This window comes from Lissotriton vulgaris, chromosome 1_1 (genome assembly GCF_964263255.1).
Source record: "Lissotriton vulgaris chromosome 1_1, aLisVul1.2, whole genome shotgun sequence".
Taxonomy (NCBI): Eukaryota; Metazoa; Chordata; class Amphibia; order Caudata; family Salamandridae; genus Lissotriton; species Lissotriton vulgaris.
In genome coordinates, this window is record NC_141685.1 from 1,068,101,057 (window position 1) to 1,068,128,218 (window position 27,162).

At 45.4% G+C, this 27,162-nt stretch overlaps 1 protein-coding gene across 1 annotated transcript in view; it reads left to right on the plus strand.

Annotated features, from left to right (window-relative positions):
* The first annotated feature begins 500 nt into the window (after positions 1-500).
* The window catches only part of C1QTNF6 (C1q and TNF related 6), a 91,139-nt gene continuing 64,477 nt past the window's right edge, over positions 501-27,162 (plus strand). The window contains exon 1 of the mRNA XM_086963133.1: positions 501-577. The gene's annotated coding sequence lies outside the window, so the exon portion shown is untranslated. The remainder of the gene's footprint in view (positions 578-27,162) is intronic.

Sequence of the window (27,162 nt, forward strand, 5' to 3'; positions counted from 1 at the left end):
CCAACCATACAATGAACACCTACTTTGCTGCCACTGCAAGCCTATCTCTCACACTTCCTAGTTTGACCCATAAAATGCTAACCACACCTCCGTGGTCATCAAGCTCGACACTTTCCACATAGGTTCAAAACAAAGATAACATATTTCCAAACACGCGCCCTACAAGGGCAGCGTGCTCTAATGCGAGCAAACACTTCAGCACCTCACAGGGGTAGTAAACGCTATGTAAATAATACAATACTGTGCTCCTCTCGTGTTACTTCTAACCCATTCTATTCGCTTCTACACTGTGATGTATCCTGCGTCACTTGATGTCATCCAACTTTCACCCTATATGATGCACTGTCCCGTGAGGAATGCCCCTAGAGCAGCAGTGGGGGGTGAGAGGGATTGGAGAGGCGGGACGGGCCAGAGGACAGAGACTGTAGCGGGGGGCTGGCTAGGTTGTGAGGGGGTGGACCCGTCCTGCAGCTGGCGCACATCTGGACCCAATCTTTGGAGCCCGCTGCGGACAAGCAGAAGCAGAGAAACGGGACCTTACAAGCAGAGGGGCACGAACAGCGGAGCAGGCAGAGAGGTAAGAAGAGAGACAGGAGGAGCCGGAGCAGGCAGAGCGAGATAACGCGAGAGAAAGCAGGAGCAGGCAGAGAGGTAGGAAGAGGGAAGCCGGAGCAGGCAAGGAGATACGGGAGCAGAGCAGGCAAAGGGACGGACGAGACAACAGACAGATACTTAGGAGTGTAGGAACATGCGAAGGTAACGATGAAGTAAGGGCGCTCTGGAGCAGGTAGAGGAAAGGGAAACATTGGAGCCCCGGAGCAGGTATATTCGTGAGGAATGCAAACACATGTCCCGTGGTTGGAGGGGCAGGGTGCAGGTGGGAGGTCAGGAAACGGGCAGGCAGGAGTTGCTGAATCCCCTGAGGCAAGAGAGTCCGCGGGGAGGGAGCGCAGGAGGAGATAGAATACATGTGGCGAGAGCGGCCGACTTTGAAGCCTGCGAACCAGGTTCAAGTCTGGCAGGAGGCTCAAACATCCTGTGATTCTGGGCAAATCACTTAATCTCACCGTGCCTAAAAGAAAGAATGTGTCCGTCTGTAATGCAACTTGAGCTCATGTAAAGCGCTCTGATACATTCGGGTCGAGTTCGTTCTATTGAAAACTGCAAAAAAGTAGGGGGAAAAAGACAGAGGGGCAAGTAGAAAGATGGACCAGCGTGTAACAAAGTGAAATAACTCTAGAGGGAATATAAAGAGGAACGAAGGCAATTAGAGAGAGGGAGAGAAATCGAGAATTGTAGAAAGGTTGGACAAAAGCACGAGAAACTGACGTGGCGAGAGAGAGGAGGGGAAGAGGGTAAGAATCACAATTAGAGGGCGAAGTAACAAAGAGCGAGGACCGAGAGGGGAGAAAGAAAGGGAGAAAAAAAGTACAGGAACGCGGAACAAGGAGCGTGGGACCGGACAGATAATACATTGGGAGACATCATGCTGGTAACGGAAGAATAGAAATGTACAAATAAATCGTGTACATTTTAGAGGGGCAGAAGCGAAGGACAGTAAAGAAAAGAAGACAACAAGGGGTAAAAAGGGTTTAAAGAAGAGAGAAAAATTAGACTGGTGCGACGTGGCAAAGGAAAGAGTGAGCAGACCAGACCAAGAAGAGGCAGACAGAGGTGGAGTACAGAGGTAGAGAGAGGCGGGGGAGGTGTAAAAACAGATCGTGGCAAAGTAAAACAGCGTTGGAGCAAGGAATACACGAGGAAGGAGGCGTGGAGGAAGACAAGGTCTGGCTCCAGGATTCTCGATGCGGGAGGGTTATGAAGAAGGCTGAGTGGACCATGAGTTTACATGGGGGAAGCAGGCAAAACCACCATAACAAGTTATGTGGTCTACTGTTTAGATTCTGAAAACATCGGTATGTCTAAGAAGCCATGGAAACATGTCTTTTTTCTTCACTGAACTCAGTTCTATCCCATAAGGATGATAATCATGAGGTTTTATGAGGCCCTGGTGAAAGACTACTTGCAGGATTTCATTCTTGATTCTGTGTGAAATAGCCTGTACCAAATGTTTCATTTTAATAGATATTGCAGTGCCAACATTGAGAGCATCTAAATAAACCTTTTTCACTGGGTGGGACTGAGATTTCAAAACAGCATGGTTAGCACTGATCAAAGCAAAACGTTTTGTAGGTATGGGGAGATGGGTACCCCTTAGGCAGTGGTCTTCAATCTTTTTAATGCTGCCCCCACCAGTGACGGAAAAAAAAATCATCGACCCCCCCAACATTTTTCACAAGTATTCTGTTTAATTGGCAATGTTTCATATCATATCAATATCTTTATTCGATTGTAGATTTTACAATCATAAAAGTTCATTTTTTAAAATCACATAATTAAAACGGTTACAATTCATTATCAAAGGCAATTAAAGACACAATAAACAGTGCAATATAACAGACAATGAAGCAAGGGAAGTATGTAGTTAAAAATATAAATAACTGTAAGCTTAAAAATTACCAACACACATTTTTACATCATGATTAGCCGTCCATGCTTTTCCTAAAGCAGACGGCTTTTTTTTAAAAATTACAAATAAACATGGTACAGTCAATATTCAGTAGTTGTAGATAATAAAGTGCGGGTTTAATTTGTGTGAAGCTCAATTTTTTAAGGCATGGCTTAAGGTATAGATTCCGTGGGGTACCGTAGTAAGGGCAGATAAAAAGGAAGTGTGCCAGGTCTTGAGGAGACTTCCCGTCGCAGCCACAAGCTGGCAACACTTCGCCCCTCTGAGCACCACTTGGGAATGCCAGTAAAAGATGGTAAAGGTCAAAACGGAACCTTATTAAAAGGAACCGTTCATAACTGGACATGGGCCATGTCAGATAAGGTTCTATTTGCAAGCATGTTTTTAGCAATAGATGTTTCCTGACACTGACCTTCTGTGTCTCAACATCTTCCCTGTCAGTACATCTTAACAGGATTATGGCATTCTTGACCAGGTTCACATCATGTTTTCTGATTGTGTTTGGGGCATAAAACAAGTCACACCGGCCTATTGCCGTTAAGCTGTCCTTTATATACTTTACCCACGGTACCTTGAATCTCCCGTCTAACTGTAAAGCTTCTTTTAGTAGGGCATGAGTTAGTGGTATTTCACTGTTTAACCAACATTTCAGCCAGCATAAAACTGGGCTTATTGCTATTCTGTCACCTAGAAAAGGGACCCCCAGCTCCTCGTGTACTGAGTAATTCCCAATACCCCTGGGCAGTCTTAAGATCTTTTTTAAAAAGTTATTTTCTGCGACCTCTAGGTCATTAACCTTGCGATAGCCCCAGAGCTCGCTCCCATAGCAGGCAATAGCAACGCTTTTTGCCTGATACAATTTAAGCAGGGCAGCCAACGGGCAATTGCCGATCTTTTTTGCAAAGCCAAGGATGGCCGCATTAACCCGAGTAGTTTCACCCTTCTTTTTGGAGACTGCTGGCCCCCATGATAACTTTTGATCTATCAAAACTCCGAGGTAGGAGAAAGAGTTGGTTAAGGGGATTTTTTCCCCATTTAAACTGAAGTGACCAGGTTTCAGGATGCCCTTACCTGCTTTCATAACGAAAGACTTGGAGTTGTTTATACTTAAACCACGTGACTCCATAAATTTGTGGAAGGAGTTTAAAAGTTTCTGGAGGCCGTTTGCTGTTCTAGAAATAAGAACAGCATCGTCGGCGTAAAGTAGGACAGGTACCCCTCTGTGCTCAACTAAGGGGTAATCTGCTTCTACCAGTAAAAGTGATTCCTCCAGTTCATTGATATATAAATTAAATAGGAATGGGGCCAAAATGCATCCTTGTCGGACACCCCGATTTATTTTAAATTCGTCCGTTACCTTGAGGTCTTGAGAGTAGCGGACATTCGCCCTAGTGTCTGTATGCAGATCAGCGAGGAAATTAACAAGATCCCTCTCTACACCCATTCTCAGCAAGGTGGCCCATAATAGGCTTCTGTCTACACAGTCGAACGCGGACGACAGGTCCATGAAGGCCATGTAGACAGTACCTTGTCTTGCCAATGTGTACTTGCTTAGGATAAGGTATAGGTTCAGACACTGCGTGATGGTTGAGTGATCCGGTCTAAACCCATATTGTATGGGTGAAAGGATTTTGTTTTCCTTGGCCCAAGAAGATAACCTATTAAGAATTACTCCCCCCACCACTTTAACTACTGAATTCAATAAAGAAATTGGCCTGTAACATAACGGACTGCTGCGATCACCCTTCTTAAAGATGGGTACTATGGTCGAGAGACCCCAAGTTCTTGGGCAACCAGTTGTCACCGCTGCATTTATTACAGCCGTAAGAACCGGGGCCCAAAACGGGATACTGGACTTAAACAGGTCCGGTGGTAAACCGTCCGGGCCCGGGGCCTTGTTGGTAGTTAGGCCCTGTATACCCCTGATAGTCTCTTGTACTGTGAAGCACAAAGGGGACGCAGTTGGAGTTATAAAATCAATAGCTTCCCGTTGCTCATTGCTCCTAAATATTGCGCTAAAATGGGACACCCACTCCCCCTCGGGAATGTTTGTTCCAATAGCTGTGTCATTTGGGTTTTCAAACATAGGTTTGTTAATTATTTGCCAGAACTTGCTGCTATTCCCCAACACAGATGGGTCCAGAAGGGATTCAATTACATTTGCCTTAATTTCCTTCTTTCTGGTGGCTATTGTTTTCCTGTATACCATGCGAAGATTTTTTATCAGTTCGTGATCTCTTGGTTTGGTTTTTAATGCCAATTTCAAGTCCCTGCTTGCCTTTGAGCAATTATGATTAAACCATTTTGAGTTATTCTCCCTATCACCCTTTATTGGCGCTGTGAGCATGGAGCCAATTTTAGCAACCAACCCCTCAAACCTAAACAAAATGGTCGAGGGGATTGACTCAGATGATAAACACACAGACAGCTCCTCCTCGCATGCGCTGGTTATGTTAGAATACAAGGTGTCTTGGTTTACCATTGACCATTTAATGCGACGCCTGCCATTTACGCACCTTAACAAACCATGATCGGGGCGTGACTGGCGTTTAGCAAAAAGTGGACCACTCAAGTTTATAACAAGGGGATTATGATCACTGTATGTACTAGTAAGAATAGAGAAGTACAAGACCCATTGAGCAGCATCTGGAGATAATAGTATGTGGTCAATAAAGGTTCCCTGCCCATGCCCTTTAAAGGTTGGGGTGTCAAAGATTCTTGTATCGGGGACAAGCGACATAGCTACAATCAGATTGTGCTCGTTCATTAAATCATTTAGGTGCTCGCCACCCCTACTGTGAGAAAAATGAAAACCTTCCTCGTTGTGACACCCTAAGGACCCCATTGGCGTACTAGCTGGGTTACCACATGGTTGCACATTAAAGTCACCTGCTATCAACAAATGCTGTGATACATTATAAACAGTGTTGCTCAAAATGTCATTCATGGAAGCAATATGGCATGATTCATTGTTGCTGTTGGCATTATAAAAATTAACCAATGTCATCACAGACTTCCCATTTTTTAAATCAATCTTCTGTAGGTTCAAATTTACACTTTGGAAGTTGCTTACATTACATTGCAATTCTTGGCTAATGAAGATGGCCAGACCACCCTTGGCTCTACCCCTAATCGAGGCAGCTGCTGGGGTGATAAAACTTAAGAAACCCTCCATATGGACATTATTTTCTTCTAACCAGGTCTCTTGGAGGCACACAATGCTAAATTTTCTGATAAACGATAGCCATACTACATCTCGTAACTTATTTGCCAAGCCTGCAATATTCCAGGAAATTAATTTTACACTGTCATCCAGTGCAGGACAAACAACAGACTCTGTAATTGGTTGTGAGGCTATTAAAGGAGGCGACAGTACAGTTGCCACCATCGGGCCCACAATACGCACTGCATCCAGCTCCCCGGGTCCAGATATAACACTAGTAACTACCTTTATATCTAGGGGTGGTGTGGGGTGCACCACGTTTTCCCCTACTAGCTCTGTGAGTGGTATTATAGGGGAACTACTGTTTTTATCAGCGGTGATTTGGGCAGTATATGGATTTATAACGTGACACCGACCCCCTAATTTCTCAGATGACCTTGAGTTGCATGAAGCACTTACCCCGCCCCCCGTAGCTTCTGCGTTCCTTAACCATCAATCACAGTCCTCAAGGCTATTAAAAACCGAGAACCTGTTGGTGAGCTCTAGAGGCGTAAATGGTAACAAGCTTAACATGTTCCCATTAGAGCCAGTTTTGTGGTTAAAGGGTATGGTGTTCCACCCAGGTATGGCTGATGGTGGAGCCAGAGGGTGCATATATACGGGGTTTAGAGCCGACTCAATGTTGGGAAACTGAGAAGAAGAGAAGGCATTACTATTATAGTGTTGTGGAGGAAAGACAGTGGCTCTGGGGTAAAAATATGTTAGGGGGCGTGGTACAATGCAGTTCTTTTCATTTCCATAGGGCCAATTCAGGATGTGTTGTACAGCTCTCCTGTCTCTAAAGTTTATTACCACGACATCACCACCAATGTCCTTTGCTCTGCCCCCCAGCCAAGACAGACGCCGAACGTGAACTATCTCACCGTTAATCGCAATGGGTTTGGGTCTGTATAGGGAGAGCCAATGCGTTATTTTATTTTTTAACTGAGAATATCCCTCTCTTTTGCCATTGGGCAGTTCTGGTACCCCGGTGAGTATAACCACATAAGGTAATGCTTCTGGGGGGAGTTCTGTTGGTGGAATTCTAGACAGACCCCCTCTTCCCCAATTATTCTCCTTTCCTTCAGGTCTAGGTTCTCTGGGTGGAATATTTGCGGGAATAGTTGGTAATGTGGTGGTTGGTTTGCCCTGTACATCAGATGGAATTGTTGTTAAAGGGTTTTTACCGGTGTTACCAACGAGTACTTTTGATGCCGCGTTTAAGGAGTTAGGGGTGGCTGGAGTTACTGCAACAGCCTGGCTGTTACTTATGCTAGGTTTGGGCAGCGTGGGACACACAGTATTTTTTAAGGGGGGTTGGGTTGTTTTAATACCTTCTTGGTGCTGAGCTTTAGACTGGCCTTGCGAACGTACAAGGTTCCCTAACACAGACAAGTCCCCCTCAATTTTTCCTAAACGGACCTCCATCCCCTTAAATCTGTCTGACAAAGCAAGCATGTAACTACGTATAATCAATTCAATATTGTCCAGAAGCGACTTAGGGGTGGCGGGTTGCAAATCCTCCTCCATCTGGACAGTGGTGGAATCAAAGTCTGTAGTTACTTGAGGTAAGGATGGCGGTAGAGTAGGGCTAACTGTTATGGTTTGACTTGTGACAGAGGATCCCATAGAAGGTAATGTAACAATGTTCTTCTTTTTGCCAAAGTCGGTATGACTTGTTTTGGGCTTGTTAGCTGTTATGGTTTTCCTTCTTCTTTTGGGTGGAGGTGGCCCATGCATTTTATCTGTCACTGGCCTTGAATTTTTACCTCGTACAACTTTGCCAGGCCTTATTGTGGGAGATATTAGGATCTTGGAGGTATTATTCTGTTCAGTGCTCACTGTGGGGGCAATTTCTTGAGAGTGAGTAGGTGACAGAGCCGGAGCTAGACATTCTTGAAGGAGCAAGGGTATGCTGCAGGTCAGTGAGGTGTTATCTGCTGGGGCGCTACTTAGATCATCAAGTAGAGAAACAGACATTATGGGTTCTGAAAATGTTCTGTTTTTTTATACGCTCGATGGAACGGCGGCGGTCTGCCCTCCTCTCGGCTAACGAAAGCTCCTTATTGCCGTCAATTGATGGTTTGAGAAAATAATCATCTAAAGTCCGGCTGGTGGTGTTTTTGTCCAACCCCACTGGTGCAGGGCTTATTGCCGCAGCAGCCATACAATAGTGGGGAGTGATCGCAAGGTGAGCGCACAACAAAGACAAGTACTTACATGCACCGGTTACCAGGGTCTCTGGCCCAGCCCAGCCTCTTCTAGCCGATGAGGGCCGTAGAGGGCCCGCCCTTTGCCCGGGCTTAGCCCCGTGCAAGCCCCGCGCGCGTCCCGCTGCGCGTTGCACCGGTGCCGATTTTGAAGGTCCCAGGGGGCGGGGCTTCCGGCCGTCACCTCACGCGAGACCGCACTGCCTGCTGGGTGTTGTAGGCAGGCAGCGCGCGGTCCGCGGGGATCTCCTGGCACGGGTGGTCTTTAGGGGCAACAATCCCCCAGCAAGGTGCAGGCGGCAGCCGCGTTTCTATTCACGGCGCGGCCCGCAAACAGCAACACTCCTCCAGCTCTCCCCTGTCAGGGAACAGGCAGCGGCGTTTTCTCCTCCTCACGAGCAGCTTTCAGGCAGGTTAGTGGCACGTCCCGCTGCGCGTTGCACCGGTGCCGATTTTCAAGGTCCCAGGGGGCGGGGCTTCCGGCCGTCACCTCACGCGAGACCGCACTGCCTGCTGGGTGTTGTAGGCAGGCAGCGCGCGGTCCGCGGGGATCTCCTGGCACGGGTGGTCTTTAGGGGCAACAATCCCCCAGCAAGGTGCAGGCGGCAGCCGCGTTTCTATTCACGGCGCGGCCCGCAAACAGCAACACTCCTCCAGCTCTCCCCTGTCAGGGAACAGGCAGCGGCGTTTTCTCCTCCTCACGAGCAGCTTTCAGGCAGGTTAGTGGCACGTCCCGCTGCGCGTTGCACCGGTGCCGATTTTCAAGGTCCCAGGGGGCGGGGCTTCCGGCCGTCACCTCACGCGAGACCGCACTGCCTGCTGGGTGTTGTAGGCAGGCAGCGCGCGGTCCGCGGGGATCTCCTGGCACGGGTGGTCTTTAGGGGCAACAATCCCCCAGCAAGGTGCAGGCGGCAGCCGCGTTTCTATTCACGGCGCGGCCCGCAAACAGCAACACCCCTCCAGCTCTCCCCTGTCAGGGAACAGGCAGCGGCGTTTTCTCCTCCTCACGAGCAGCTTTCAGGCAGGTTAGTTGGCAATGTTTAAATAGGTCTATACTTATTTAAACATTGCAGTTAAGTTCTATTACCGTTTTAAAACGGAATCAAATGCATGATTTCCAAGCTTACTGTTCTGGTCAGGCAGGCCTTACTAACTGTAAATGTATTCACAGAAATGGAGGTGGGGGATTTGGAGTCCCTTCCCTTTTGACACTTTCCCCCACCCAGAATATAAATGACAAAAGATGTTAGTGATGGCCATTTACAGAGCAGCTTACTGCACTCATTTTTTTCAGCTGAAAACAAAGCAGTTATTAGCTTAACCCCTTCCACGTGGGGCTTATTCCCCACGGTGCGGGGGAAGGGGCAGCGCAAGACGCCGCAGTGCTCGTGACGAGCCCAGCTCGCCATGCTGCACATTGGAGCTGTGCTCATGATGAGCTGAGCTCATCACGACTCCGCCCACTCCCATGGAACGCCCACACAGGCGGGGAATTAGCCCCGCGTGGGCCGTCCGTGGCAGTTATGACGAGATCAGCTCGTCATGAGCACAGCTCCACCGTGCCTCATGGCGAGCTGAGCTCGTCATAAGCATGCAAGGGGTTAATACTTTTTAGGTCTCGTGCCTAGCGTTGAAGTGCGCAGCACTGCCCGCGCAACACGAGACCTCATGTAGGGGGTTCTGAAAGCGACGCTTGTGTGTGTGGTTTTGCTTTCGCCGGCTGCAATTGGCTTTAGAGTGTTTTTTTTAAAAGAAATTCAGCACGCAATTTGGCAAAGGCGGGTGCATGTCCCGCCTTTGCTCCACCCATTCCCATCGGTGTCTATTACGCACAGCAGGAGCGGCAGAGACAATAGGCTCCCTCGCCCCTGCTCCTCTGTGGTGCGTGCGCACCACTGGTTTCGATTCCCGCTCCCGTTGCATTAGATTCCTGTCAGTTCGCAGTGTGATGACGCGCTCTAGATGGAGGGAGAGGCGGCGGTCTTCTGTTGACTTGGGGGTACCATTCCTGGAGAGGGAAGGCGCATTCCACCCTATCTCAGGCTATTTTGAAATTTGTAAGGCGGATTGGTGGATATGAGAGCAAGATATAGAGCTATGTATAGGACGCACAACACATCCCAGCCATCTTTTAACTTTTTTAAAACGAAAACCCAACCCGAAGTTATAGGAGCGCTACACTTAACCACCACTTACATTGTATGACAGCACATAAGAAAAAAAACAGCGTATTGATTGTTTAGAGTCTTGGGGGATAATACTTTGCCAAAAAACACAGGGAATTGAGACGATGCTGAGATTAGAACCAGGCTCCTCATTTGCCCCATCAGCAGCTCTGGCCGCTTCTCGCATCCCCTCTCCCCGGGAGACTTAAGAGTATGGACCACCTGCTCCATATTCCCGTTTGACAGTAAGTCCATACTAATATAATAAAGAGAGAGCCCAAACCTTTGAGGCGGGTAATCTCAGGAACCACAGCACCAATCACAACAACCATACAGCGTTGGAAAGGGCAGTTGCAGCAGAAGGACATAGGCTATGCAGACGCCCACCATATACATTTAAAAGGTAAAAGAACCGTGCCAGCAAAGTAGTCCCTTGTGGGCGTGTCTGCGTTGTGCTGTGGGCGTGTGCTGGGGGCGTGACAAACGCTGGGGGTGTGTGGTACGTTACGCCCTTCATGCCATGTCTCATATTGTGTGCTAATCCCACCCTGCTCCCTTTAAATACCCCTGCACCCCATAATCATAACCCACCCTTACTCCTTAAAATATCCCAACACCCTTAAACACTAACCCATCTTAACCCTATAAATATACCCTGTACCCCAAAACCCAAACCTATCCCTAAACCCTAAAAATACCCCTGTACCCCAAAACCCAAACCTAGCCCTGAACCCTATAAATAACCCTGTACCTCAAAACCCAAACCTACCCCTGAACCCTAAAAATACCCCTGTACCCCAAAAACCAAACCTAGCCCTGAACCCTAAAATACCACTGTACCCCAAAACCCAAACCTAGCCCTGTACCCTTAAAATACCCCTCTACCCCAAAACCCAAACCTAGCCCTGAACCCTTAAAATACCCCTGTACCCCAAAACCTATACCTATCCCTAAACCCTAAAACGACCCTTGTACACCATAACCCAAAACTATATCTGAACCCTTAAAATAACCAAACACCCCAAAACATATACCTCAGTACCCCAAAACATATACCGCTATACCCATACTTACCTTATCCAAACATTTAAAAAAAAACATGCTTTTACCATTCATGCATTTACAACGAATTTCGTTGTAAATGTATGCGTGTTAAAAGCATATAAAATGTAATCCCATGCGTTATAATGGCATTGCGGAGTCCTGGTACTTTCGTAATGAAAGTTTGCGGAGTGTTGGTATGCGGTAAGAAAGTTGCGGAATAATGGGTGTTTACCCTCCCCCCGTAAGTACATTGGTGGCACGGCGGCCCACATCTCCAGCAACATATTCATATTTGTTCACCACCCATTTGAAAAATGCACAGGTCTCTCTCATTGATGGCCAGCACCGACATACACTGTTAGACACACCTCCCGCCACAAGTTCTAGAATTGCGAACTTTAGAGCTGGGGAGCTACGTTCGAATCTCGGCATCAGCTCAACATCCTGTGATTCCAGGCAAATCGTTTTGTCTCCCTGTGCCTACCACAAATGAATGAATTCTTCGGTCATGTAAATTGTTCTCATGCCATGTTGTCGAGTTTGCGCTATATAATATTGCAAGGAAAAATAAAGTAGGTAAACTCGAGTTCACACACTACTGAACGCTCACTCTTAAGTGCATCAGCAGTGCACTGTGAATCGGAGCGTTTCACAGGCCTGTCACAGATAAGAAATGCTATCAAAACGTAATCCTACAAAACAATATACTACTGGCCGGCAGCAATTCATACCCAGACGGGCTGCTAGTGCCTATACATTCTTCCATAGACACGTGTGATCCTGAACGTACAGCGCTAGTATCGGGTCAGGGTACAACAGCATTTCCAGGCGTTGGGCGGTGGCATTTAGGCGGGGGTGGTGTCTTCCCAGCTCGTTCGAAGATGGCGCAGCCCGACAATATCAAAACGTGGAACCCTGTACGGCCTGCTATTGGTTGTGACTTTACTTTCAAATGGGAGATGGAGGATTAAGTGCATGGATTCTCCTTATATTTCATATGAAGGAGTCTAATCACATTGTGAGTATTGGGACCACCTATGTCCCCTACTGCTTTTATTTATCCCATTCTAAGATGGCGCCTACGTAGATGATGTAAAAATAAAAATGAACATCCCTAAAATTTTGGGAAGGTGCTAGAGACTTCGGCTCACTGTAATAGACAATCGAACCCCAATGTGACTTGGACTCCTTGATACAAAAGAATGGATGGAAGCTGGCTGCATGCATAGGCGTTACAAGTCTCATGGAAATCTGAAGCACACCACCCGTCTCGTTCAGCAGCAGGTGCGGCTGGACTGCTAGCAAGTTAGAACAAGCATTTGCAATTTTGCAATGTAATAGGTCTTGCATTTTCGACACAAGCTATTAGTATTGCAAATGACAATGCTTTGTATTTATGTTTCAAAACCCAAAACATAAATAAAAGGCATTGTCATTTACAATGCCAACAGCTCAAACGTGCGTGAATGCGAGACCTATTGCATTGCAAATGCATGTTTGGGATAGAGCCTGGGGCACCCTGGGATTCACCTGAGGCTCCCCTAAGGAGACCCACCCCCAGATTGAAGACCCCTGAACTAAGGAGTTTTCATAAAAACTGGTGAATGGTCATTTTAATGCATACAGGGCAAAAGGAAGAGGATTTAAACAAGATTGCACATGGGACTTTCTGTCTCTCTCTAATAATTATTTACAGAAAAGGCATAGTGCATTTCAGGCACATAAAAAGGTGTGAGGAAAAAGCACAAAATAGAATGATCTTTAAATGTACTTAGAAACAGGATGATTTTTAAGAAGTTGTTATGTATGAAAGTGATGATAAGTTGGGACTGATTCAACCGCATACAGAGTGGTAATTGAAGTATTCCCTGACGTGATTATCTCTGCTATGCCCGAGCAGCCTTTCAGAGACACCATCAGTAATGAATCCATACCATTAATCATCAATTGGTGTTGTAGCATCAATATAGTCTTTCTGCATGCACCTCTTGTTGAGGTCTCAAGGCGTTCTCCAAGTGGGCTCCTTGGCAGGACCCAATCGTGCACACATGTGGATGGGTGTTGGTTGTGTTGTCATTTAAAGTGTAGAGTTTTCATGTTATGCGTGATGGCCCTGAGAATGTCCTACAAGGGTGTCCCAGTAGCATGTAAATGGACCATGCACATAAGGCAGAATACAAAAGTGAGTGTGAGTGTTTTTCAAGGTCATCTGTTTTTCTTTTTTGAAGAACTGCTCAAGTCTTTTTTGTTGATTTTAATACCTGTAGCTTTGAAATTCATTCTTAGGTCTCAGCCTGCGATCGCTGCGCTTGCGTAGCCTCGCTTGCGAGATTTAATGAGATAGAAAGAACATCACTAGCGAGGTTAAGCCCCGCCCCTCTTCTCCATTGGCTGACCTCCTAAACGGTGGCCAGCCATTGGAGAAGAGGTCCTAGTGACGTTCTTCTTTCTCTTTAAGCCCCGTCCTTTTCAGATTGGGTTCCTTGACTTACTGCTGAAGTAAAAGGTTTCTTATCTTCTTTATGGGTCCAGATGGCCCCATAAAGAAGATAAGGAACCTTTTACCCCAGCAGGAAGTCGCGGCGCCCAGTCGGAAAGGGACGGGGCTTAGAGACAAAAGGCTTGTGTCATGGCGAGCGCTTGTTGTAGTCCTTTTCAACCCTTTAAAAGGCACCGAAAGAAAGTTCGTCGACAGGATCTACTATTCAGTCACAGAAGTGGCAGCGCTGCCATGGCTGGGACATGTCGCTCCTACAGCCGCAGAGTTTTATCAGATTAGACTATTTGACTCCCATCAAGCATATGCTCGAATATTCCCTCCCTGTCCCCAACATGGGACTCGGTGAGAACACTGCACAGGATATGACCTGCCACTGTCATTCCTCCGGGACCCTCCCCTCAGTTCCTGACAGCCGCTGGAAGTGTGTGGTTGCCATGTAACTTCCTGAGAGTCGGGAGCGGGGCGGAGCGTTGCTTGTGTGTCCTTCTATCCGGGGCTGTGTCTGTCGGTCCTGTCCGTGCCCCCTCTAGTGGTCTGTCCGTGCCCCCCCCCTCCCCGGTGCCGTTTGTGGGGTCCCCCTCTCTTGTTTGTGACCCCCAGTCTCTGTTCTGCGGCCCTGGGTGTGTCCGGCTTAGGGAAGGCAGGATGTCGGTGGCCGGGCCGAAGAAACAGTTTTATAAAGCCAGCCAGGTAAGGGATGGGGCAGAGGGGCGCGGGGTGCCAGCCCTGGGGCAGAGGGGCAGGCATGTGGGCAATGGGGGAATGCTCACGAGCATGGGAGGCAGGCTGGGAGAAGGGGTGCCAGCAGGGGAGCAAAATCTGGCATCACAGAGGGCACTGCCATAATGGGGTACAGGAAGGGGCATCCCTAGGGACAGATGTTATGGAATGGCAAGTGGGTACCAGCCCGAAGATGAGACTGGACATCATGAGGACGTATGGTGGGGCTGAGGATGCCAGCATAAAATCAACGGCTGGGGGATTCGCATGGGACAAAGGCTTGGGGTGGGCAGGGCACCACCTTAGTGACAACATCTCTGGTGATGCCTAAATAAAGGCCTCAAGTCACTGGAGGTGGCAAGGCACTAAAGGTATCTACACAGCTGTGCCAGCTGCCTGATGTGGCCTGAAAAAGACAAGCGGGAATCGGGCCTTCAAATTAAGTTATCTTATAAGTCGCACAACAGGTGGTGTATCAACTTATGACCACCTTTCTAAAAGCTGCTTCTTTAAAATTTGAGGACATGTATTTTTAACAGTTTCACTTTGCGTGTATTTATAACATTAGACTTCGTAGGTGCAGTGAGGGGCATTCTTAAACTTAGATTTAATAGAGTAATCTATGACAGCGTTTGCATAATTGAGGCAATAAGTACATTTATTTTATTGTCTTCCTCCTAAATGCCAATAGTAGTACAGTTAGATGCGAGCAAACATTCTAGTCCACAAATCTATATTTGTTGATAGTATAGTGTGCATTATGATCAGAATCACTTCAACCCGTGACTCGGTTCAGGAAAACAATCCACTTTAAGTTAAAGTGGTTCCTCCAGAACGGCACAGTTTGGTCAAGTGTGAAGCTGGTAGTTCAGTTCAGGTTTCCAAGTTACAAAGCCAGCTATTAAGGCAGATTTATCTTTTTCCTGTGTCTAGGTTTACAGGAAATAGCAATGCTTTGTGGATAGTTTGCCCCCCGAGGGCTTCCTTACTGCACTCTTGCAACAAAGCCGGTTGGCAGTGTATAGAAATCACTCCCTAAATCTACTTTAGTATGTGAAGGGGAATTCTGTCGAAACGAGTTAGCTAAACCTTATGTGAATCAATTGTGAAAAGGGGCAAAGCGGGCAGAAAAGAAAATGAATATCTGTAAATTTAGTACACATCACACTACTTGGATTAAGCGGGCGTCACTGTCGTTATTCACAGTACAAACATGAGTCGAGAAGGCCCAAGTCGTGTCAGTAAATTAGAAAAGCCTGTGTAACATCACTATGACACCGAAGTGCAGGTGCCCTGCTATCCCTCGATTTGTTCTCTCTTTATTAGGCTGTTGAATTTAAAAGCGTTATTTTAGTAGAAGCAATGAGACACGTTTTGAGGTGATATATGCCTGTAATGCATTCGAGGGTCTCTCTTTCGGTTAACAGGAGGCTGAATACGTATCATTGTTTACAAAGCTGCATTATGGTGGAGGGAGGGACGGAGAGAGAAAGTGGCTCTGTGTGCGTGTTGCTCTGTGTGTGTGCGTGTGGCTGGGTGTGTGTGTGTGTGTGTGTGTGTGGCTCTGTGTGTGTGTATGTGTGGCTCTGTGTGTGTGTGGCTCTGTGTGTGTGTGTGGCTCTGTGTGTGTGTGTGTGGCTGTGTGTGTGTGTGTGGCTCTCTGTGTGTGGGTGCAAAAGGAATAGGTTTTTCATTTGCGAGAGATTAAGCTATTGGCATTGTAAATGACAATGCCATTTATTTATCTGTTTTCAAAACCAACACATAAAAAAAATTGGTCATTTACAATGCCAATAGCTCTAACTTTAGCAAATGCGAGACCGCTGCATTGTAAATGCTTGTTCTTTATGGAGCCAGCCAAGTTTTGTGTAGCATGACAATAGAAGGTACCTCCTGAAGAGAATATTGTTGGAATAGGTCCTGGCACAAAAAAGCTTAAAGAGTTGTTAGGCAAACAGTAAACCATTTTATTGAGCCTAACACGTTGCAAAGGGAGCCTATCATATAGTGCAGTGTTATACTAACCCTGGGCGTAGCAGGACTACGTGGAGGTCCACGGAGTTGGGAACAAACTCAGTGAAACTCCGCTCCACCACCGGCCTCCACCCCCCCTATTAACAATTAATTAGACATTAATGAAAACTAAAAGTAAAAACACTTACCTGTACTGCAGCGTCCCCGGGCTGCCCTCCTCGTCGTCTCTGGGTGATCCTTGTGAAACTGCACATGTCTAGTTTTTGTCAAAGATCTCCAAGAGAGGCGAGGAGGAGGGCAGTCCGGGGATGCCGCAGTACAGGTAAGTGTTTTTTCTTTTAGTTTTCATTAATGTCTAATTAATTGTTAATAGGGGGGGTGGAAGCGGGGGCTGGCCAACTCCGCGCTGCTGCAGAGTGTGCAGAGATTTGCCTACTCCGCGTTCACCGCAGGACACGGAGTAGGCAATCTGCACACTCCGCGGGCGGAGCGGAGTTCTCCGCCCGCGCCTATGTTATTCCACCAGTAAATCACTATATGGAGTCCACCCAAGAGCGGTGAGATCCTGCCCACTGAAAGCCCTTTCACATTCCACTAGACAGACCGCTTTACGGAATCCACCCAGGAGCAGTAGAAGGATATAGCCTGAGAGAGATGCGGGGGAAATAGCTAATAGTTTCAGCGCCTTGACATGGCTAGTAAGAGCTACATTAATACCCATACCATACCACCTCCTTCTCATTAGGGGCTTGAACATCCGCACCAGGCTCAGCTCCTCTTGTAACAGTCCTCGGAAGTATGGGGTCCTGGGGGGCGGCCGACCACAGGAAGGTTTTCGCGCCCCCCCCCCCCCCCCCCCCCCCTATAGTTTGGGGAATGGAGCAGTCCAGCAACAGCTCGCCACCTGTCACCTCCTCTAGGGTGTATCTGGGTGGCCGCTTCCATCTCTCCAAGCCCTTGTAAACGCCAGATGACATTATCCAACTCTTCCGCAGGGGACAGGGGTGTGGAGGCCCGCCAGGGGACAGGAGCCAAGAGCACAGCTGCGCCTGAGAGATGATGTGAAGGAAGGAGGGGCACGGGTGGAGGGAGGGAGGTGTAAAAGGGAACGAAAGGGGAGCGGGAGATAGAGGGTGGAGGAGCGTAGGGAGTGAGCGGGAGGAAAGAAGCGAGGAAACGGAGAAAGATAAGCAGAAGGGGACGTGGAAAAGACGGGAGGAGTGAACTAAAAAGAGAGGGTTGTGGAAGAGGGGTGCATGAAAAGAGCGAGACATAGGGAATGGTTAGTAGGAAGGGATTGAAAGGTGAGGTAAGAGAGAAGAGGGAGTGTTTGAAAGGTTGGAGAAAGAGGGTGCAAAAGGGAAGGAGAGAGACGGAGAAGGGTAGGATGAAACGGAGGGAGGGGGAAGAGAGCTAGGAGGGAAGGAACGAAGAAAGGGAGAGAGGGGAGAGGAAGATTTAAGGGAGACAAATGGTTGCGCAAAAAAGGGAGGAAGGGATTAAATGGAAGGGGAGGAAAATGAGAAGTAATAAGGGAGTGGATTCGAGGGAGAAGAAAAGAGAGGATACCTTGGACGACGAGGATCAAAGGGAATGATCCTAAAGGAAAAGAGTCTGTAGATTAGGGAGAGTGAGTGGGATGGGAGTGAGGGAGAAGAAAGGATGGGTTGTGCAAGTTAGAGGGATAGATGAGTGAAAGGAAAGAAGGAAGGAGAGAGCGGGATGGGGGGAAAAAGAGATCGGTTAAAGGGAAGAAGGGAGAGAGAGGTGGAAAGGAGACGGTTTAGAGGGGAAAAGGGAGCTAACAGTGAAAGAATGAGAGCAGAGAAGAGAGGTTGCATGAGAGAGAGAGCACGAGAAAAGGGCTAAAAGGAACGGAGAAAGGAGACATAAAAAGAATGGAGAGCAGGAGTAGTAGGAAGGGATAAAAGGGGAAGTTGACGAGAGAAGGGAGAAAATGGAGAGGACAGAGTAAAAGAGGAGAGGGTAGACGCAAACGATTAAGAATAACAGGAGGGATGGAAAGAGGCGAATCAAGTAGAGAAAGGAAGGAGAGTGCAGAGAGGATGATGGAAGGGAGAAAGTTTGAGAGAGAGAGAGAAAGTAAGGCAGAGAGAGATTGTGAGGGAGAGAGAGAGTCAGTTGAGCAGCAAAAAAGGAGAGATGAAGGGAAAGAGATGAGACAGGTAGAAGTAGTAAGGGGGGATATTAAAGGGACTAGAGAAGAGGACTCGAGAAAAGGAGAAATAAAAGAAAGAGGGGAGAGGTATGAAAGGGAGGAGGAAGAGTGGGACGGCTGAACAGGTGAATGGGACGAGTGAAAGGAAAGTAAAAGAAAGAGACAGATGGATGAAAGGAGTGACGGGAGCAAGGAACTGAGCTGGTGGGTGAACAAGGGTAGACGAAGGCACAAAAATGAAAGGGGATGAACGATTAGAAGAGAAGGAGGGTGTGATGAGACGTTAGAGGGAGTGGTGTGAGTGGCAGAGAATGGAGAAAGGATATTTTCGAGGGCGAGAAAGGGGTCAGGCAGCAGAGGATGACAACAGATTAACAACCTTTAAATCCCTTGGAGTCGAGCAATAATGCTACACTATCGCTCAGGGAGAACCATCTAGACATTCTTTTTTTCTGTACTACTTTTCGTAGTTTTGATTCTTCATAGCTCACAAAAAGGTTATCATCTCTTGTTTTCCTTATTCTGTGTATACAATGCCGGGGAAGGCTTTTGAGGTAGAAATCGTGCTACCTGACTTCCTCCTAAGAAACGTGAAGGGGAGGGAAGACACTGGCAAACATATCAATAACAATGAATGGAACTTAAAACAACCTTAGGCCTAAAGGAGAACGCAACTAGCAATGGGACCCTGTACTACTAGTACATGGCAATTGGGGGAAACGGCAAAAGTGCCCGAAGCATTTTCACTCGCCTTGCGCAGGTGACTGCCATCACAGGAAACCTCTTCAAAGTCAAACTTTTCTGAGGAAAATCATGTTTGAGTTTAAAAGGAGAATATGTAGTGAAGGTTAAGGACAGACAAGGATGTCAAGGAGGGTCCGTGAAAAAACTCTAGCTACTACACCAAACGTGAATTGACAACCTTCAACAGGGCCACTAGATGTATCCAGCAGGGGAGGACCAAATCATGTGGTGGGGTTTGTTAAATTATGCGGCAAGAAAATGCAAATTATGCGGACTAATACGGCATATTTTGTATTACTATAACCTATGTAGTAATCCCAGGTGATGGTTGAGGTTGAAGAGAGAAGGTTTAATACAGAGAAACAGCTTGTACATCCACAATCTGCAGGAGACAGGCTAAGACTGCCCAACTCCCACATATAGAATACAGAACCAAGATAGAACCAAAACAATTCTTAAAGGAGCAACACTACAGATCTTTCCCCTTTTGAAAAAAAAAAAGCAACAAAAAAACCCAAAGACTAATGAATATAATCACGTAATTTGATGGGAGAACACTTAACACGAACACTTCTCCTTAAAGCTTCATGAACAGGTTGTTCAACAACACGTCCAGAAACAGCAAAATCAGAGTTAACATTGGAAGAATCATGTCCAGAAACTGCAAAATGAGAGTTAACATTGGAGGAAACATTTGGGGAACAACCATGGTCAACAGGAAAATCAGCAACCCCAACAGGCGAATCAACATTCACAGCTAGAGGCTCACACCCAAAAGTGTCTAACAAAGCAGAAAAAGTTGTATCATCATTAGCACTAGAGGCTGATTGCAAAGTAGTCGAGGTAGATTGCAAAGTATTCTTTGGATTGAAAGTTTTACATGAGGTTGTCTTAGAATCCATAGACCTGCACAGAGAAATCCTTCTAAAATTCCAAATTTTACCACCCTCAACTCTTACAGCCTTGGTAAAAACCTCAGTGACCTTACACGGATCAGACCATTTGTTCCACTTATTCACAAAAGCTCTACCAAATTTTACACGCACAAATGACCTGCACATTTTACTAAAATGGCCTGACTGTTTACATTTAATACAAACTTTATTCCAAGCAGGACAACCTCTGTTGCTTCCTACATGGTCGACACCTCCACACCTGTAACAAACCACCTGGTTTCTTCTTTCAAAGGGTTTAACATCTCTTCTAAAACTCTCTTTTTTATTAGAAACAAACTGCGGTTTATAAGGTACAAAAGGCGTTTTTTTTAAATTAGAAGATTCTTTTACTATTGAAACTTCAGGGCTCACTACATTGTTTTTACTTTCCTGACCTCTGATCTCGCTCACAAATAGTTCAGATTGTTCGATGCCTTTTGCAATATTTAACACAGCCTTGAGAGTAGTTTCAGCACCCATTCATAGGCGTTCTTGTATTTTCTTACTCTTAGTTCTCATCATAATTTGATCTCTGAGAACTTGTTCAAAATTAATTGTCTCAAAAGCACAGGAACCAGCTAAGGTTCGCAAAGCAGCTACATAGTTCTCAATTGATTCGTCTTCTTTTTGTGTGCGAGAGTAACATTTAAAACGTTCCATAACAGTATTTATTTTCCTCCCAAACCTAGCGCTTAGTTGTTTAACTAAACATCAAATACATTTATGTCACCTGCACCCTCAATGGGAGGTAAATTTTCTAGTTCTTTAAGGCCTGCACCTCCTAAACAGTTTTTCAATAAGGCTAATTTTCTTTTAGGAGAACAACCGTCCTCCTCTACAACATCGACAAAAGCTAAAAATGTAGGAAACCATAAATCCCATTCCATTTTGGGATCACCAGCTACAGGAAGAAAATGTGCAGGAGAAACGATATTATTAGCCATAATAAAATAAATAATGTGAAAATAAAATGCTTAGAGAATAATACCAAATAGGCTGTAAAAGGTGCTAGAAAAAGGAACATAAAATGAATACATTACATTGCGGGGATAAAAATGAAAAGATAGAAATACAACAAACTAAAATAATGCAAGTAGTCACCGATGTCTACTGATGTTTGTCTTGTAAAGTCCGGTGAAATGCAGTGGGCGTTGACACAGAGATCAAGGTGAAATTGAAAATGCACGGGAGTAATGCTCTGCGCATCAGCGTTGAAAAACGTTGTTGCAGTGCGCATCGGCGTCGGAAATGGTTGTCAGGGAGATCCAAAATGGCGTCACGCTATGACAAGGTACGTAGCGTAAAGCGTGATGATGACGAGGTGAAGATTCTTCTCTTCGTGGAGAGAGTTCGAAATGCAGTGACGGGAATGCTGAGCGTGCGGGTCGCAATGGAGGTTTGGAACGCACAACCCGATTCAAAAGTAAATGCAGCTCAAGTGAAGCAGTGAATGAGCAAGGTAAAGTTAATTTCAAGGAAATAATTAAAACGATTCAGACGTTGTGAAAATACAAACTTGCTTCAAAAAAGAGAGAAAAGCTAATTAGAAAGCCATTCACATCGTAGGAATTAGGGAAAAAGTTCCCCCCAAAAAAAGGCATTTCTGCCGCTGGTGCAATCAAGGCACATAGATTAAAGAAACACAGGCGCAGGTGCAATCGATATACACAGAATACAATAAATACCTTGAAGTATACGTGAATGCTGTTTCAAAAGAGTTCCTCTTCCTCAAATGTTCACTTTTCTTAAAAAAAAAATGAGAATGTTCTTAGGATGTATCCCAAAGCGTCGCCAAAATTATGTAGTAATCCCAGGAGACGGTTGAGGTTGAATAGAGAAGGTTTAATACAGAGAAACAGCTTGTACATCCACAATCTGCAGGCTAAGACTGCCCAACTCCCACATACAGAATACAGAACCAAGATAGAACCAAAACAATTCTTAAAGGGGTAACACTACTACTATTACCTCAATATATTGGACTCTTTACACTATCTGGGCAAATGTTTCACCTCATTAGTACTACTTTGATACACAAATATAAACATAAACAACAGAAAGACGAGCAATCAAACTTTGCCAAGGGCCTTCCACTGCTCGGCATTGAACCGTCTGAGCTGGAAACGCTTTGCTTTGTTGAGATCTGCTGCAGATTATCCCACAGATGATAGGTTATATAGCAAATACGGCACATCCATAATGATTCTGAAAACGTCACGGCCTCAAAATTGCATCATTTCGGAGGCCATGACCTTGTGGTGAATACATACATATACACTGAAAGCACAGCAAAGCAACCTTGCACTGACCTACATTCAGACCGCTTTCTGCTACTTAAAATTACTTTTTTGTAGCGAGTGAGGTATTTTATCAGGACACTATTTAGAGAAAACTGCCTACCTACTAAAATAAATAGCTCTAAAAGACTCTCCACCACATCAAGGATGAAGTGTATTTGGACAGAGCTAACCGTTCATCTTCGTGGTACTGAGTTTCACCCATTTAGTCCGGTATTGTAAAACAATCAACCAGAACCAGTGACATTTCTGGCATACCTCATACTGAAGGAACGGATCCAATGTATCCTGTATCTGCCCCCACTCATGGCTTGAGGCTCCCAACTTGCTCTGAATCTCAGCTAGATGAGCTGCTGATAGATCAGTTTCTCTGCCTCAGGCCCAATACCACTTTCTCGTTGCTTGTTTTCACAGGACTATCAAAAAACTCCTTCCTTCTTCTCGATGTAAACATCATTGTCATGTTGTCTGAAAGTACTGTAGTGTAGTTCCTATATTCCCAATAGGCTCTGCACATTGGAATAATATACACCATAGATTTGACATAGGACTGAGGTCAGTATGTCTCTATTGAGTATACTAAACTTCATTGTGTGTGTGCCAGCTAACTTAGAGGTCACTAGAAACTTTCCCAAATAAACAAGAAGGGATTAGTTTCTGACAACCGCATAAACTTTGTTTCCCTTAAAACTGAAACATATCTTCAGGGTTGTGGAAACAATAGAAAAATATTTTACTCAGTCAACCGTGCATGCTTAGTTTCTACAGAGGTGCATAGAAATAGAGAGAGGGTTTATTGAACAGTCTTGTTTCTTATGCAAGAGATATGAACTGCTACAATTGTTAGACAGAATGCGAAGTATAATGCGTACAGCGTAAACAGTAACATAAATTAATACTGTAATAGCATTGTCTGTTGCTATGACATATATAAAAATACATACGTAAATAACACAGGCTAAAATACTCAACAGGTGCTTCTAAAATACGCCTACCTCAATGTACCTAACCTAGGTCTAGTACTAGGGAAGAAGTAGGTGTTGTCTAGATATAGTTTTAGTTCTGCCAAGAATTGGTAAAGGTTTCTCTAGGTTCTAATCAGCTCCATACCTTTAGAATGAGAGATGTTGGTATCTCTTTCACAGGACTCGATTTCCCAACACCCCGCAAGGGGAGTCAGAAACACTTGAGCTGGATTCTCGGCAGGAGGATGACAGCTTCTGGTCAGTGCGTCAGCTGGAGAGTTGGCTTCCTTCGGTACTTGATGTAGCGAATTGCGTCGTGCAAGTAGGTAGTCGAACTGCACCGAACCACACCGTGCTTTGCTATAGTAAGTGAAGGTATATTTATACCTTGAAGGTGTTTAGGAATGCCAGTATTGACGTAAAAGTCGGGCATATGAACGTCATGGATGAACCTCTAAGGAATAGATGTTCATGCATAATAATGAGTTTCTTGGAGAAATCAATATTCAGGCAAGGGGAAGTCCCTTCTGCTTAAGAGTCTGGTTTTCCAAGAAATCATTGTGACGTAGATGAAAGGATGGAAGTAGCCAATCCTGTATTTGGGTAGCATGGGCTATGCCTAAATAAGGACTGGTTTTTCTATGCCTATATAAGGGCAATGTGAATTGTACCTATATAAGGGCATGAATCGAGATTATTCATTCGGAATTTAAATCTACATACAACAGTACCTGCACATGTGCTCTTTCTAATGGTTGTAGAAAGGCCTTTAGTGCCAGTCAATCCACTCTAACTTCCAGAAACTATAGATGAAGACTGTGTTCTTGTCTTGTTGATGGCAATATAATCCAAGTGGGCTCCTCAACAGATGGAAAGGTCACCTCTCACTACTGTGAAGATTGTCCAATGGGCGGTATTTGGCTCCCCCATTAACATGTTCAAGGAGACATTCTACCACTGCGATTTGAAAATCAGAACTGAAAACCCAATTATGAAAGTTGATAGTAAGATAGATTCCACTGAGGGTTTGGATCCCACCATAATTGTTTCACCTGTTAGCATGCATGATGAACCTGGAAGACAGCGGGTGGCATCAAGCCAGGGTGCTTTAGAACCAACTTGGTTGGGTGAAGTTGTGCACTAGTAGAGCTAGAGAACCGGACTTCAGAGGTCAGTTGTCTAGGTAACAGTAGATATGCATGCCCTGATGCTGAAGGTTGGCAACTATCAACACTGTAATTTTTGTCCAAATCTGGTCCGTGAAGGAAGCACAAACAGAATGACAGTCAAACTGAATTTACTCACCTCCCCCACAAACCTAAGGCATCTTTTGTGGCAGTTCCTGATGGGAATGTGAAAGTATGCATCTTAATGGCCTAACAATACCACCAAATTAATCATGTTCCTCCAAAGCCTATCGAACCAGCAGCAGCGCCACCATTCAGAATTGTTCTTGCAAAGAAGACAAGGATGAAGATGATATCTGCCTTCCTCGAGCCATTCCTTTTCCCCTTGAGGCCCTTATTATGAGTTCCCTGTTTTAGGTGCCCGGATACCAGGGTCAGAATCTCTGATTCTAGCCAGTACCACTGTACCTATATCCGAGGATTACAAGTTAGATTTCCTGGAATAGGGAATAACATGCAGATCTGTGAGTACTGGGTTTATTTCTGTGTGTTTTCTCTATTTCAAGGAATTTAAGAGGCCAAAATCTGCATCCATTTACCACTTGATTGGAGAAGGTTGTGAATTGAGTGCAGTGGCTACTTTGGGGCTGTGCCGTGGATGGTGAGGTGTGGGTGAGCGCTAAATTAGAGGGGGAGTGTTTGCTGCTCCCCACCATTGTGCAGGTGGATTGTTTGGCAAGAGCCAAGTACAGCAGTTGCCAGTGGTCCCGTAGCTCAGGGTCTGCTGTCTCCTGGCCTGGGATTACCATGTCCAATGTTTGTGGATCTAGTAATTACATGCCCAGAGATACCAGAAGCTGTACCAGTCCAGGGCGGAATCCCCCAGGTTTACTGCTCTCAGGCGCAAGGAATGGGGGCCTAAGGAGGAGGTTGAGCCTGTTGCTTTGGTTTTTTTTTTATTGGTGACTGTGACCTATATGGTCGATGTAATTTCCTCGAAGTCGAGACTAATCCTACATGTTGTGCCAGTGATGACGTGTTAGTCCATATTTAATTATGTTGGTGATAATCTCACTGTAGTAATTAATTCAATATTAAAACAGTAATGGGTGCACAAATAGTGGGTAAGGAACAGGGAAATAAAAAGAGGTAAGAGTAATAAAATGAGGATCGTTTAAAGGAAGGGTTAACCTAAAAAGAAGGCAAGGTATAGTTTACTTTAAAAATGTGTACGAGGTTTGTACAGGACGCAAACAAATCGAAAAGAGAGTGAAGAAGTAATGGGAAAGATGAATAAGGATTTAACAAAGGGGAGTGGCTGGGGCTTTTCCAATAAATAGTAATAGTGAAGGGACATTTGAAATCAAACCCAGAATACCTGAAACCTTGAATCTGATTAGCCAGCGCACCAGCACATTGAACTGGCCTATAAAGCAAACTGGCAGTACCAGATGGACCAGTGGGTTAGTGTGGATTCCAATTTTTTAAACATTTGTTGGTGCTGTTTTACTGCTGCTAGAACTGTTTTTGCTCATGATTTCACCGATATTACTTCAAATATTGACTGTAGCAAGCACACATGGATGCAGTCTTTCGTACCTTTCAACAAACTACACATTGTGTCTTTACAAGTTCAAAACTGCCCCGATTTGCAAATGTGGGGCTTTTTTTTCGCTATCTCATTGGCCAATGGGGGCACTTTTATTTTGCTGCTAGCCTATTTCCTGCCCCAGTCTGACCCTTAGCACCAGGCAAAAGAAAACGTAGCTGCTTCGATTGAATGTCCTACAACTCTGGAACTAGACCAAACGAGGAATTTCACCATTCTCTGGAACTGTTCCAGCACTTCTTACATCTGTCTGTAACATTCCCCGAGAGTTCAATTAAGTTAGCAACAGATAAAACGTTAAAGAAAACTATAGATATAATAAAACTCAGCAGCTCCGAATCCCGCGTCTACAAAGGCAGAAAAAAAACATGGAACTGACTACAATGACGGCCTGGGTTGCTTAGATTTTAGCCACTATCTTGCTTTCCGTATAGACTTGATGAGTCTCACAGCGCCACCTGGTGCTGGAGACAGATATCTACAGAACAACAATATCCTTAAAAAGGGTTCACACAAGGACTTTAAACTTACAGCAACGAGTACGTGTTAAAATATACACTTTCCGGTCTGTCTGGCTGGCAGAACCCCAATATGCCCTTTAGCTTGTGTTTTTTAATTATTAAGTAGCATCAATTTTGACATTTTGAACAGAACTGTTGTACAAAAAGCATCAGGTGTTAGAGATAGCATCTTGATTGGGGGGTGGTTAATAGAAAATGGGTTTGCATGTATGAGGGAGTTGTGCACACTGTTTATCAATATAAGCAGCGGAGCGACATACAGATTGTTATAATAATTATTATCTAATTTTATAAAGCTTTTAATTACCCAAAATGTATCCTGGAGCTAAACCATTGTGCCACTTCTCGAACAAAGACCGAAACCAAGGACACAATTAAAAGAGCCTTTTCGAAAACAACATGATTAGAGATAGTGCAAAGGCGTCGCAGCAAGGCATTCC